General features: G+C 33.7%; 1 long non-coding RNA gene across 1 annotated transcript; it reads right to left on the bottom strand.

The window, feature by feature from the left end:
• Positions 1-2184: 2184 nt before the first annotated feature.
• LOC107764821 (uncharacterized) lies at positions 2185-7094 on the bottom strand. The gene is made up of 3 exons (XR_001643298.2): positions 6628-7094; positions 6487-6529; positions 2185-3186 (listed from the first exon to the last, which is right to left on the bottom strand). It is a non-coding gene; the product is annotated as an uncharacterized LOC107764821 (long non-coding RNA).
• Positions 7095-8158: the final 1064 nt, after the last annotated feature.

An 8158-nucleotide genomic window follows, 5' to 3' on the forward strand; every position in this document is an offset into this window, starting at 1 on the left:
TTTGATCACCAAATTATTCTTCAAAATAGAATAGAACCTATAAACAAAAGACCCTACAGATATCCTACAGTAAAAAATGATATTATTGAAGGTCTGGTGAATCAAATGTTGGATCAAGGCATAATTCATCCTAGTAGCAATCCATTTGCTTCTCCTGTAGTTTTTTGTAGGCAAGAAGGATGGTACTTGGAGGTTGTGTGTAGACTACATGTATCTCAACAAAACAGAGTATCAAGAACAAATTTTCAATTCCTATTGTGGAAGATTTGTTGGATGAATTGGGAGGTTCAGTGGTTTTTTTATAAAATAGATCTCAAATCAGGTTATCACCAGCTAAGAATGGCTGTTGATGACATTCCTAAAACAACTTTTAGGACTCATTCAGGGCTAGAGTACCTTATTATGCCCTTTGGCTTGTCTAATGCACCAGCTACCTTTCAAGGTCTTATGAACTCTATATTCCATTAGTTTTTGAGGAAGTTTGTTCTGGTTTTCTTTGATGATATCTTGATATACAGCAAGTGTATACAAAGTCATCTACAACACTTACATCTGGTATTTGAAGAAATGACGAGGCATCAGTTATTTGCTAAGAGAAGCAAGTGTTTTTGGAGTTCAAATGATTGAATACCTAGGGCATTTCTTACTGCTGAGGGTGTCTCTACAAACCCTCAAGAGATCATAGCTATAAAGAATTGGCCCATTCCAACTACCCTTAAACAGTTGAGAGGGTTCTTGGGATTAGCAGCCTATTATAGAAGGTTAATTAAGAGTTTTGGCATCATCAACCGGCCACTGACTAATCTTTAAAGAAGGAAGACTTCAAATGGTCACCAGAAGCTACTGAAGCTTTTAATGAGCTTAAGAAAGTATTAACTCAAGCTACTATTTTAGCTCTACCTGACTTCACTAAAACTTTTGTGGTTGAGACTGCTGCTAGTGGGTATGACATTGGAGCAGTACTAATACAACAGGGTCATCCCATTGCTTTCATTAGCAAGGCTTTATCTCACAAGAAAACTCTTATGTCTGTCTATGACAGAGAACTCCTTGCCATTGGTCATGCAGTAATGAAATGGTCTCAATACTAATTCATTATTAGGACTGATCAAAGATCCTTGAAGTTTTTAATGGTGAAAAAATTCACACTAATACTCAATTGAGGTGGCTAATTGAACTCATGCCTTTTGATTACATTATAGAATACAAGAAATGAGCTGAAAACAAGGTGGCTGATGCACTTTCCAGAACCACTAGGGCTGAACTATTAGCCATGATAGTCTTTCCTCAAACTTCTGAAATGCTACAGTCCATTATTGATAGCTGGAATCAGGATCTAGGTGTGAAAAAGCTAATTGAGGAATTGCAGGCAAACTCCAACAAACACCCTCAGTACACTTGGTCTCATATGAAGCTAAAAAGAAAAGGTAAACTGGTAGGAAAAGGATCCATTAAACAAACCATCATTTTCTACTGGCACAACACCTTAATGGAGGTCACTCAGGAGTGGAAGCTACTCTCAAAAGACTGCATACACTATATTATTGGAAGGACCTCAGAAAGGATGTCAAAGCTTATATACTAGGCTGTGATGTGTGTCATAAGAACAAAGATGACCTAACAGATTCTCCTGGTCTATTATCACTATTATAGACATGTGATTTTTGACTCTCCCCCAAGATTTTATATATTTTAGTGTGTAAATATTTAGTTTAGGCCTAATATAGTTATTTCAACTAATTTTGACTCTATTTGCTTTATTTTATCACAAAATATTTTCTCTTATTTAGCTAGTTAATATTTTTATCTAGTTGCTTTTAATTTGTCTACTAAATTAAAAAAATACAAAAATAATTCTAGGAATGTTATTTTAATTTTATAATTATTTTTCTATTTTTTATCTTTTAGTACGATATTTTGAAAATACAAAAAAAATAGTTTTATTTTAATGGTCAGTCTATTTTAATAGTTATTTTATTTAAGTAAGACTAATTAATAAATGAGGTCGTATTTTAATCTTGTTCGCGAGGAAAGAATAAAAATTGAGCTCGAGCAACCTATTTTTAGGCCTAATTTAGATCTAACCCATAATTACTAAACTCATAATTCCTAGGCTCATATCCCTAGCCTAATTACTACCCCTATATAATAATACCCTAAACCTACATCCCGACACTCAGAGATCCGCCGTTTTCCAAAGGAGGAGCTCCTTTTTCTTTATTTGAAAAAGCCATCAAACCAAAAAAAAATTCCACATTCCCCCATCATCTTGAATGAGGACCTAATCTGTAGAAAGCAATGGCCAGACGCCCATGAGCTTCCCTATTTTGAGATCTCTAAGCAAAATTCCATACTCCCCAAATAGGAGTAGTATTCTGCTGCAATATTCACCCACAACGCATACCAAATAGGATGAAGAAGCTCCAAATCGCTACTGTCATATGAATCCGTTGATTTCATTGTTTTGATTTAACTCGAAATTTTCGGCGATTTCCGAGTTCATCGAATGTCGGAATCTGAGGCTTTGGACAGAAATCAAGAGAACATTAGCGAGGTCTCCGGTTTGAGTTCGTCAAGGGTGTTCGGAGAAGATTTTCAGTCCATGTCGTGTTCGCTTTATTCTGCTTTTGGACAAATACATGCCTAATGTACGTCAAATTGGAGTCTTCATCTAATAAAAGGTTTTTATTTATTTATAGAAACATAAGCAAATTAAAAAAAACTAGATTTTTAATGAATTTAGTCGAGATAGAATAAATAAAAAGTTTCATGTACATATAAAATTAATTTTATTTTATTGTTGAAATCACAAAAGATAGTACTCTACTTATTAGAATTAGAGTTTAAATGAATTTTATTTTTTATCATCGATTTCCTTTAGATAATAGAAAAGAAAAAAACTTTTTAATATCTATGGGCATTAACTTGAGAAGATTAGCCCCATCATCGTAATTTCTTGTGTGCTAAGAGGAAACAATCTCATTCCCATTAATAGTTAGGAAATTGCAGTTGCTATGAATCAAACATTTCTGTAGGTATCTAATCAAAAAACAGTTCTAGAGGTAAACTTTTACTTGATTCTGGAATTGATTATGAATTATAATATGAATACTCAAGATATAAAGTGCACAATTTTCACAGTAAGCAATTCAAAGTAACCGACAGCCTGTCGCGATAAAAGCTTTTCTGCAAGGGAAAAAACAACTCAGTTAATATAGTATAACACCACATCCTACGTCAAACCAAATTTAAAGAACTTTAAGACCTTCAAAGAGCCAGCTTTTACTATTATGCGTCAAACCCTCCTGGGTCATCCTAAACTCGATCTGAACATACGCCCAAGTACAAAATTATCATACGAACCTATTGGAACTGTAAAATCCCGATTCCGAGGTCGTTTACTCAAAACGTTGACCGAAGTCAAACTTAGTCTTTTTAAGGCCAACTTAAGGAACTATGTTCCGATTTTAACCCGATCCCGCAAGTCATAAAACAGTAAAAGCACATACGGGAAGTCTTATTTAGGGGAACGGGGTCCTTAAAAGCAAAACGATCGGTCGGATCGTTACAAATAAGATATCGCATACACACCAACTTTTTGCTTGCAAAAACAACATTATCATATGCCTCTGAATCATGTCATGAGATTTAGTAGTAAGTACAGAAATGATATACTATCATTTTTCGTCAAGTTCATAATGATGAGAAGGATTTCAATATGACATTCAGTGGTATCATACCACGAACAAAAGGTATGAAATCAGAACCACCATATTCCAAATAAAGAGCACACTGAACATGACATAAAGGTTGTTGGTTAAATAATATGGTGAGGAAATTGAATAAAGATCCTCGCAGCAACCACTAAGATAGCCAAAGTTGTGTTAACTGTTGGGTGTTCATTATTGCTTGCATCCAAAAAGGAAGGGAGAAATACATCACAAAACTTAAGAGTAAAAGATGGGATTTGATGTGGCGTGTTCAAAATAGGAGGAAGAGTAAACAACGATTGGTTATAATAAAGATGAAGAAGCGACATGGCTTGTAAAGGTGTAAAAAAGAAAGTGTCTTTTGAAGGAAAAGAAAGGACACCTAGACACTGCGAGAAGACAAGACATGTGAAATTTAGAAAAAGCCATCAGGCAGTTTGAAGATACTTCACCATAATATTGGAAGGCCAGATACAATGCCGAATGCATAGATCCCCTCCTAACAATAAAAATGACAAAAGGCAAATACAATTTGACATGTACAAAATAATATCAATATAAATACTTTAGAAGCATGATCGTGCGTGCATGAGAAACAAAATAATAAATTTGAATTGTGTTACTACTTGAGCATTTAATAAGTGAGCATATTAGATAAATTTCAGTAACTGTTTGTTTTGTAAAAGAAATGCTTATAATTTTAAATCTCAGTTGCGCGCCCATTCCAGATTCCTATTCTTTACGTGAGAAATATAAACATATTCCTTAAACTATTCTGCCAAATCTTCTTAATTAAAAGTCTTATACTACTGCCCAAACTTCTTCTTCATGTTGGATTGTCTTTTGTATTAGAAGAAATCATGGAATTCAACTTTTAATTCTTGAGTATAGGCATTGTATCATGATGAATCATGGACAAAACCTCAGTAAAGGAATTGAACTATCCCCAAGTGATGCGGCGATTATATATGATGCTCAATTTTGGGACAATTCAAAGTAGATCATTTTACAGGATATTTGGTGTGTTTGCTGCAATCATCAATGTGGGATATGTGAAATGTACTCAAGTATCGGATGAAAAAAGGCAACGATTTTAACCTTGATATGATAATAGTCATCACGTTAACACAATTAGTGAATAAAGATCCTCACAGCAACGACTAAGATAGCGAAAGTTGTGTTAACTGTTGGGAGTTCATTATTGCTTGCATCCAAAAAGAAGGTAGAAATACATCACAAAACTTAGGAGTAAAAGATGGGATTTGATGTGGCGTGAATGAAGTAGGAGGAAGAGTAAAGAACGATTGGTTATAATTAAGATGAAGAAGCGGCATGGCTTGGAAAGGAGTACAAAAGAAGGTGTCTTTTGAAGGAAAAGAAAGGACACTTAGATACTGCGAGAAGACAAGATATGTGAAATTTAGAAAAAGCCATCAGGCAGTTTGAAGATACTTCAACATAATATTGAAAGGCCAGATACAATGCCGAATGCATGGATCTCCTCCCAACAATTAAAATGACAAAAGGCAAATACAGTTTATTAACGGTTTGATAAATTAATTGATTATTGAACAGCCTCCTTAAAATAGTCCCACAGGGATGTATTTACCGAGAGAACGGTTTTACTTCTTACAGTTCCTTAACCTATTTCCTTTTCTACAACTCGTGTGTTAAATGCATATATCGATCTTCAAGCATAACACAAGAAAGTAGAGCAGGAATAGTATAATAGCAGTAATATATCAACCATCTATATTTAATAATGCTAATCTATGTAAACGCAAAAGAGTTAAGCATAACAAAAATAATAATACTAATATTACACACAAAGTAGAGCAGGAAAAGTACAATAGCGGTAATACAGCAACCAGCTATATTTAGTAATGCTAATGGACCTATATGCAAAAGAGTTAATCATAGCAAATATAATAATATTAAACTTACAATAATCTATATATAATCGATAGTTAAAGACATTGTTGTCGAACTTTGGGAGGAGGGAGGTAAAAAAACATTGCTACATCATTGTTGTACTCATACAAGGGAGACACTTAGTAGAGGCAAATAATGATTTAATAGATAAATAATTTCAGTATTTCATAATTATCTTTAGCTCCTTAGCTATTCAGTAGGGATAAAGTTATAGTATTCTAAAATATCTAAAGATATAGTTCCTGAATATTATTCGGTAAGAAATTATCAGCAATAAAGCATTCTTTTGCTCCATATCAGCAACACAATTAGTATCAATTGTGAAAAAATCATAGTACTGAAGAATCTTTGAATTTTTAAGGTGTTTTAGAATCTTTACATTCTTAGTTATTGATTAGAGGAAAAAATAAAACTATCCAAGAACATCTAAAAGTTGTAGCTAAATTTTTCTTATGGGAAAAAAATCTGTTTATTTGCACACAACATGTGGAAACAGTGCAGAAAATCTACAATGCTAACAAAAATTTCAAGTTTCGGTGTCATTGACAGTTGGACAGTCTGTGGAATTCATCATTTTGGGTGATTTCATTGAAGATATGTAAATTATGTGGTAATAATTATCTCAAATAGTAATAAAACATTCTTTAACTCCATATCATCAACACAGTTATCATCAATTGTGTAAAAATCATAATAGTGAAGAATCTTTGGATTTTTAAAAGAGTTTTACAATCTTTACATGCTTAGTTATTGATCAGGGGGAAAAGTATAGTATCAAAGAATAGTGACATTATAAGTTCTTATTTGGAGGAAAACATAAATGCGAAGAGGGTTTGGACTGCACCTCAATCTTTTGACGGTGTTTTCACATCCTTGTTTGACCAAACCTATACAATTAGATTAGGTTTCACAGAAGTTAGTAAGAGTCAAATTAGTAAGAATAAGATATAGATGATAAATATTAAACTCTAAAAGGATTACAGACCTTGAATTATAGAGTAAATATCCTTTTTTGCTGGCATAGTGTGGGGGAGACGGTGTTCTTCAGATGTCTTTATTGGCGTTGAAGGAAACAAAAGTTGTGTAATACATAGATAGAAGAGTTCCCAGATAAAAAATAGGCAAAGAAGGGAGATGTAGTTGAGTTGATAGGAATTAATTCACTAATTAAGAGGTCTGTGGCAACTTGAATAGAGGAAACGGAATTGAACATGTGAAGAAGGTTTGTTTGATAGAAAGAAGCGGCACAGGAAGAAGGAAAATTGAAAACGTAGTCGAAAGTTTAGATGAGGCTTGTTTGATGAAAACTGAAAACAAGCGTTGGCAGAAGAGTCAGTTAGGGATGCGAAGCGTTCTGTATTTGCAAAATGAAGCGTTTTGAATATTATTCCTTCAATTCATATATTTTCGGTTGGAAATTGCCGGAAAAAACCTGAAGGCTAGAAATTTCAATTGCTGGTTATTGAGAATGCCACCTCACCGGGCTTAGGGCCCTCTATTATATAGATATATACATTTTTTCATCTTTTCCTGGTTCTATGATACTTGCTGAAATTTTATTTGCATTATAATTTCCTATTCGCATAAAGAAATACACAATTCTTATAAAGGGGTTAAAGATAAATTAAAGGTGGCATAATTTCGTGTCTGTCGAGCACTTCATGATTAGTTGTATTTAATTCTCATTCACTACAATCATGTGGTCCTTAGCCGTTTCTTTAAACTTATGGTTTATTTTCTTTTTAATCCGTCTTTTTTTTCTTGCAATATTTCTCTGCTTCAAACCTATCAAACTAGTTTAGTTTGATTCTCTGTTATGTAAGTTAATATGATCTTTGTTTATGTGGCATTTATACTATTCTAGTCTCTTTAGTTGACCTATAACTTTATTAGGCCCACTGCCATTTGCATGCACCGTTAGTGCCCAAAAGCATGTAGAAATCTAACTCTTACTTTTGTACTTTTGTAGTATGTTTATCTTCATTCTTCTTCTTTTAATTTATTTATTAAATCTGGCCACTAGTATAAGTAAATCTGATGTAAGTTTGAGATAAGGCGGGTTTTGGACCATAAAGAATCTAGCCAACTAATAGATCATGTTAGCTAGCCTAATTGCCCCAATAATGTCTTGTTCGTAAATTTGGTATCACAACAATCTCAAAGATTAGGTAGTTGCTTTAGGCGCGCTTATTTAAATTGTTTTCCTTATTTATTAATTTGGGGGTGCATTTCATGTGACCTGATTTCAATTCTCAACAACGTTAAATAAAATGTGTCGTGGACCGCGGGTGCATTTCATGTGGCGTGGTGCAAAGACGTGTTTTAGATGACGTTGAAATTTTCCTTAAAATGATTAAAAGCAGTTAATAAGTTAACAATGCACCATAGGCTAAAACATGTGATTAATCAAATAATTAGGCTAATGTAATAGTTGAGCGACCGTGCTAGAACCACGGAACTCGGGAATGCCAAACACCTTCTCCCAGGTTAACAGAATTCCTTACTCGGATTTCTGG

Source organism: Nicotiana tabacum, chromosome 7, assembly GCF_000715075.1.
Source record: "Nicotiana tabacum cultivar K326 chromosome 7, ASM71507v2, whole genome shotgun sequence".
NCBI classification, from domain to species: domain Eukaryota; kingdom Viridiplantae; phylum Streptophyta; class Magnoliopsida; order Solanales; family Solanaceae; genus Nicotiana; species Nicotiana tabacum.